Here is a 7,945-nt window from a genome sequence, read left to right on the forward strand (position 1 = left end):
AGACGATCGAAACTGAACCCGTCGCGTCGCTTTTCATTATTTTCGGCCACAATGAAAACAAATAAATTTATTTGTTACCTGATCGGTCCGGTATTCTTTATTTAACGAGAAAGATCTTATTATAAAAGCATCGGATACAGGGTCGCATTTTAACGTTTTGTACGTATATAAAAATCAACGTTTTTTTGAAGGTTTACTTTTGAAAATTAACCTTTCGAAGTTCCAAGATAGCGCCGTTTTCGCAAGAACCTTATATCATTTTAATCATAAATAAATTAATTGAAAAGAGCATTTTTAAGTGAGGAATTCAAAAGACCTTTCTTTTATGCATCAATGTTTAACCTTAATCTCCAACAAAAACGATCATCACCTGCAATTTAACTTTTACTAATCATTTAACCGCGGATATTAACGAAACTGTTATGCGCATCCATTTCTAGGTCATCAAATGCGTGCGAATTTGCATTATTTCTACAAATTTTGCATATTAGGGTTAAAAATCCGATTTAAGTTTAATAGGAAGTCATCAATGCCTGAACAGAGAACATGAAACAAATTTTTTTAATATTACGGGTTATTAGCACCGTTGCCAATTTTCAAATTGCTTGATGATAGTAATAAAAGTTGAACATTTTTAAAGACAAAGTCGTTGACCCAACGGTTCGGAGACGCGCCCATAAAGAGCGGATTATAAATACATAATCGAAAAAAAAGTCAATCCAGATAAGACCGTTAATTAACTCTTTCCGCCGAAAATATCCACCTTATCGGGGCAAACGCAACCTCTCACCGTTCATTCTCTCTTACATATACACACCTGTCTTTTTTTTTGTTGTAATCGAAAGTGTTTTCTGGGTCTACCGAAGGTGCTTGACCCTGTCCTGCGTGATCTGTCTGCAACCAGATGCCACGAGGATCAATGGTATTCGCACACAGGGTGGTACTAAGGGCAAAAATGAAAAGAAATTAATGTGAATCTAAAACGTCATCACTAACATTGATTGTATACTTGGACAGTGTTATGCAATACAGTGTTAACACAAAAAAATTCAAAAAAATGAGTTATGTATACCGTCACCTGTAAACATGTAAAACATCCTTTTGCAATACAAATTTAGTTAATTTAAAAATAGAGTTACTTTTTACCTGGATGGTTATCATTTCCAGTTGGATATCACTTTTGGTTCAACTTCAGGCCTACTTATAGAACCAGACGAAGAGCTTTTTGAAAAAATAGATCCAATTTCTGACTCGCAGATTTCCTTACTTTTTAAAAATAACAGCAAGCCTGATATTTTACTTTTGGACAATGAGAGCTCTACATATCACATGTTGGAATCGGAAAATCACAAAAGAAAGTACAGTGTCCATATTAAATTCAAATATTCAAATCAAATCAAAATATGCTTTAATGTCAAAACCAAATATGCATTGTTGTTAACAAAGCCTAAGAAATACAGTTATTACTAAAATAAAATAAAATAAAAATGTTGCTAAAAATAGCCAGTCATAAAAAAAACAAACAGGTAAAACCGTCACCAGAGTGAAGGGTCATAAAATATACACACATAAAATTATAATGTCATACTAAAAAAATAATACATGAATACATTGAAATAAAGATAATAAAATTAAATTTGAAAGATGTGAATTGCAAACCTATTTAATAATTTGTATTAAAATACTTCAGAGAAGTATTCTGTGAGGCTATAGTAGCCCTTTTTTAATAAAAAAGCTTTGGTAGAGCCCCTAAATTCCAAGCTGTTGTTACTTTGACGTATGGATAAGGGTAGATGATTGAACATTTTCTTTCCATTATACACCACTGATTTTTTTACTTGTTCAGACCGAGGGATTGGCAATCTGATAAAAGAGGCATGCCTGGTATTATAACCTATATTCTCCACATTTAGTTCACCCGAGAGTTCACCATTATGTTTTTTTAAAAATCAGGCAGACTGTTTACAAAATAAAAATACAGTACAAAGTAAGAATTTTGTGTCTAACAAATAAGGGACGACCACTCAATAAACATCTAATAGCCCTCTTTTGCAACATACCTTATTAAAGACATATTGAGAGCATGATCCCCAAAAACAAATACCATAACGAAGATGGGATTCGATTAAAGAAAAATATGAAGCTCTAGCCACTGAGCTGTTTAAATTATTCACAATGACACGAAGAGCATAACAGCCAGAGGAAATTTTGTCACACCATCTTTTTACCTTACATAAATCCGTCCGAATATTTACCTCAAGCTGCTCATAATTCTTATTTTGCCACAGAATGGTGGTATCGTTTGCAAACATGGTAAAATGGCCAATTATTGAAATATGAGGCAAATCATTAACATAGATTAAGTTAATAAAACTGATCCTTGAGGGACACCTATGCTAGTCTTCATTTCATTGGAGCTTTGGCCCTGAAAGTTAACAGTCTGCACTCTTCCCATCAAATATGAGTGGAACCATTCCCCTGAATCCATAAGCCTTCAATTTACTCAACAGTAAGCAGTCAAAGGCTTTAGACGAGTCACAGAAGACTGCGGCAGCACAATCACCATTGTTTAGTCCAAGATATAACTTTTCCAAAAAATTGAAAGTAACATCAGTCGTGCTTAGGGATGCCTGAAAGCCAAGCTGCTGTACACTTATAAGGTTGTACATATTTAAAAATGAAAGGACCCTACTTTTAATAAGTTTTTCCACAATTTTTCACAAAGTTGGTAGAAGAGATATTGGTCGAAAATAAGAAGGGAAGGTACCTGTTAAAAATGAAGAATTAATAGCTTCGGCCAAAACCTCCAAAGCTGTGTCTGGAAGAGCTAACAGCACTCTTAATGAGATATCGTCATACCCAAAAGAATTTTTATTTTTAATTTGTCCAAATAATTCCTGAATTTCTAATGATGAAACCGGAGCAAAAAAGAAAGCATCCGAAACAGAAGTATTCCCGAAAATCCACATGATCAGTGCAAGCATCATAATTCATGTTATGTCCGATATTGCAGTAGAACTCATTTATCTGGCTAGCATCAAGGATTGAAGTCTGGGATGATGAGTTGGTTTTGCCTCTTAATTTGTTGACTATTCTCCAGGACTCCTTTTTGAATTTAAAATACTCTGTTGATAGTAATTATATTTGGCAAATTTTATGACTTTCCTATACATTTTCCGATATTTATTATGAAATGATATAAACTGTACATCTAGAGAACTATGTACAGTTTCTATTTTTACTGGATGTTTTTATACCTCTTGTAATCCAAGGTTTCTTTTCTTTATATTTCATAACTGTTATGAGAAAAGAATCATTAAATAATACACATAGAGTATTGTGGCATTCCTGAAGTAGATCATCAAAGCCTAGGGCATTTTCCCAATGGGTCTCCATACAAATTAAACTAAATCTTTCAAAATTTCTTTTGGAAAATATACGACCCACCCTTTTTTGAAGTCTACCTTGACCATAGTGTTCAAGTGGCAATGATACAACAACCTCATGATCTGATAATCCAGCATTTACCGTATTGCATTTCACACTTTCAGTATCAAAATACATAATCTAGAACCGAACAAGAAAAGGCAGAGAATCTAGTAGGCTCATCAACATGCATAAACAAATTAAAAGAATTTCATAAATTAGTTAATTGGGATCTAACTTATTTGAGTAATCAATATTGAAGTCTCTTACTAATAATATTGTTGAATTAACTGAGAATTGACTCAACAAAACTTCTAGACTCTCTAAAAAATCTATAACATTTGTGGATGGTGACCTATAAATACAAATTACATAAACCTTAATTATTTCAAGAAACACAACAGAAAATTCAACAAAACACTTTGACCTGTAACCAAAAATTAAAGCTGTCAATTTTTTCACTTTTAAGTCTATTATGTAAAGATTGTTCCACCATAATTAAAGTACCACCATGAATTGTACTTAGCCTATCAAATCTAGCTACTACTACATAATTTGTCATAAACAAAGGTTCAAGGGGTCAACTAAAGTCACAATACCAGAAAAATTTAGTGATCCAAGAAATATAAACAGTTCATCAATTTTAGGTCGTACAGACTGAATGTTTAAAAGAGCTATGGTGGTATCTCTATTAGCTTCTGTAAATAAAAATTTTCTTTATTTTTTCAGGCAAGTCCATTACTTTGGCGCTATCAGACATAATGAACGGATTAATGCAATGTGACCTTAGTTTGATTTTGTGTATGTTAATGAGAGACATCGTCACATAAAAAGATAAAAGCTGACATGCTGAGACTACAGTGTGACGAAATCCATGTTCCCTAAACTCATTCACAATCATCCTAACAGACAATCTTAAGTTTAGTACAAATGAACTTATAAAACTAATTATTTTAGAGTACTTGAGGAGCAGACTTGCAAAATGCATTTTGTCCAAATTTTCCATATTTGAGATAGAGATGGCGTTGGATTCCTATGATGAAATACCAACTTTTTATGAACATTTAGACAGTCAAACTGATTTAAGTCCAGTCACGTTGTACTTTCAAAGCGCATTTTGTCCGTAAACGTGGACAAAACGCATTTCGATGGAGATTTTGTTCATTTTAGCGATCCACGTGTTAGAGCTCGGTGTTGTTTACAAGCTTTTTATAAAACTAGAATAAAAGTATTGTTTTCTAAAAAATGGAAGGGTTAGAAGGGGAGCATATTGTTGGTGATAGTGTTGATAGGGGCAGTAGGAAAAGAAAAAGAAATATAATAAGCCATGAGAGAAAAAAGCAAATAAGGTAATTTATAAGGTTAGGTTTTATAAATTAAGTTAATATTTTTTATTTAATCTCTAAGGTATTCAAATTTGGATATCAATCTCGACAATTTTGACGTAGTTTTGTGATCTTAAAAATGCTAATTTTGATTGCCAAGAATTATCAAAACAAGCTCTGCTAGAGATTCGCCAAACGTTTTTTGAGCACCCTGACAAAATTAAGCAGGATAACTTACTTGCTAGCTACATGGATATTAAGGAGCCACAAAGAAAACGAAATCGAAAAGAAAATGGAAAGCCGCATAATTTTTCCGTTAATTATTTCGTAAGTTTGGTCATCTAATATGTATTTTAAAATATAACTAAGTTCAAATTCCTTTTAGGTGTTTCTTAGAGGTACTAAGAAACAAATTTGCCAGAAACTCTTTCGGGCTCTGTTCAGCGTTTCCCAAAGGCGAATAAACACAATTTCTAAAAAAATTAAAATTGGTTTAACCCTTACTGAAAAAAAAAGAGGAGATAGAAAGTCTCACAAGTTTGCAAATAAATTTAATGAGGTAAAAAAATTTATAAGCAATCTTAAAGGCAAAGAAAGCCACTACGGCCATGCCAAATCAAGAAGAATTTACTTATCTGCCGAATACAGTATTGCCAAACTTTGGAAAATCTATAATCAAAATGTGTCGGCTGATAAAAAAGTAAATTATAAATACTTTAGTAGAGTTTTCAATAATCACTTTAATATAGACTTTGGTAGCCCGGCTACGGATGTATGTAATTTTTGTGTTTGAACTGCAACACAAATCTGTAATGCCAGAAATATTATTGAAAAAAGCGAACTGCAGATAAAACTAAAAGTTCAGAAGGAAGAACTACCTAGCTCAGTAGTAAGTGCAGGTTCTTCTAAAAGTTCCCATACAAGATGCTTTTTATGCACAGCAACTTTCAATTTACTTTTTTTGCATTACAGCCACTAATTGTAAAAACCCAGTTTTTTATTCATGGATGGAACACCAAGCTGGTAGAGGGGTCACAGAAATTTCATCAGCAGTACTTGATTTTTTAAAAAGAACTAATTTTGCCCCTAACGTAGACACTCTTCGGCTCTTTTCTGATGGATGCGGGGGGCAAAATAAAAACAGCTTTATCATTCACATGCTTATGTTATGGCTGCACATCTTTGCTCCAGAAATAATTAAGAAGATAGAGGTTATCTTCCCAGTCCGAGGACACTCTTACCTTCCAGCAGACAGAATTTTTGGGAGGGTGGAAAAGATCCTAAAGCGACACGCGGTCAAAAAAACACCTGAAAAATATTGTGAACTTTACAAACAAGTAGGAGAAATTAGACAACTTGGAACGAATTGGTCATTGGTTAATATCAAAAAAGCTTCAGTCTCTTTAAAGAAAGTAATAGGAATTAGCTTAAGTAAGAGAATAATCATTAAAAGAGGTACGGTCTCAAAAGTGGTGGTAAAATCTGAATCTTTATATCGGACGGATGATCCAGCAAAAAAATTCCAAACTTTGCTAAAACCCAAAAAGCGCTTGGATCAAATCGTTCTTTCTGAAGTACGGCTTGGACATGAAATAAAACAGAAAAAACTTGATAGTTTAAAAAAATTACTTGTTACGTTATCTGGTGACAAATGGTACGACACAGACCCTGAGTTAAGATGGATGGCTGAAATATTTGAAAATCTTGCTGTAAGCCATAATGAAGATCAAGAGTATGAAGATCGCTTGCGAATGCGCTGAAACTGATGAAAATAACTTCATTTAAAATTTAAAAAAAAACAAGAGATATTGTTTTTTTGTTTTGTTGACATGTCTAATAATTTTGTTTTGTTTCATGTTTATGTTTGAATAGAATACTTTTTCATTTAAGACAGTTTATTCATTTTGTAAAATTATAATGACATTCAAATTGCATTTTGTCCACTATAGATAATCAAAATGCATTTTGTCCACCAATTTTTTGTATTTTTTCAAGTTGTTTTTTCACTTTCTTGTACAGAAACTCGTAATCGAGGTCCATACACTCAATGCCATTATATGATGACATAATTTTTTTTTCTTACATTTAGTTTTTGTATAGTAGTTTTTTGCGTTTTCTGAAAATTGGTAAAAATGGACAAAATGCAATTTGCAAGTCTGCTCCTCACTTATTCTTATTGTTAAATCTACTACCACATTTAATATACAGAATAACATTCGTAAATCTGCCAATGGTCAGTAAACTTTTTAGCACGGTATAAGTAGGCAATGTAACATTTAAATCTAAGCATAAAATAAAATTATCTACAGATGATAAGTTAACAACTGAAGGAAATTTATTCCCCCACATTCTGACCTAGAAAAAAAAATGTCATTTAGAAGAAAATATGATGAATATTTGATAGTATTTTCATTCTAAAAAGTAATGTTTATATTATCGTCATCATAAGTTCTCTTGCACACTTTTTAGACATAGGGTAAGAAATTTGATGTGATTTGAAATTTTGAGCTGTCTAATTAGTTGTTGAAAAGAGCACCAGTAGATAAAATTATGTACCTGTACAACAAAAGGACAAGAGGAATACCAGGCTCCAAAAAGTCGTAAACCACAGTACATAAATTACAAATAAAACAGTTACAGAAAGAGATTTTCTCTGGAGATTGACCGTCAGTACTGTTGTTAACTATAATGTTTCTACATAAAACTAAATTTTAATACCTAACTAGTTTCAATAAACATTAGCTTTTTCACAAGGGAGTACTGCAAGTAAAACAACGTTGTGGCATATTGATGAAATTTATACCTATAAAAAGTTTAACACTGTAGATTCATTGATTTCTTGCAGACCTTGCCATCACAGCGGTGAGTTCTTAATTCAAATTCAAATAATAGTTTTGATTAAAATATAGTTTGATTTAAATATTGATATCATTTAAAATGCTGAATTCAACAGGTTTTTATAGATTGGCTAACGGTCAAATATAGATTCTTTCGAAAGTTTACTTTTTTAAATTAAACACCATCATTTTCAAAATGACAAACCTGTTGATTCATTTTTCTCGGTGAACGTATAAAAACAGCTAAATTGAAAGTGCAAAAAAAACCTTTTACATATATATATTCAATACGATCACGCCTCAGGTACCGTATACCAAGGAACACCTAAACACGCAGTCCACGTACCATATAATACA

Source organism: Anthonomus grandis, chromosome 17 (genome assembly GCF_022605725.1).
Source record: "Anthonomus grandis grandis chromosome 17, icAntGran1.3, whole genome shotgun sequence".
In the NCBI taxonomy this organism is placed as follows: Eukaryota; Metazoa; Arthropoda; class Insecta; order Coleoptera; family Curculionidae; genus Anthonomus; species Anthonomus grandis.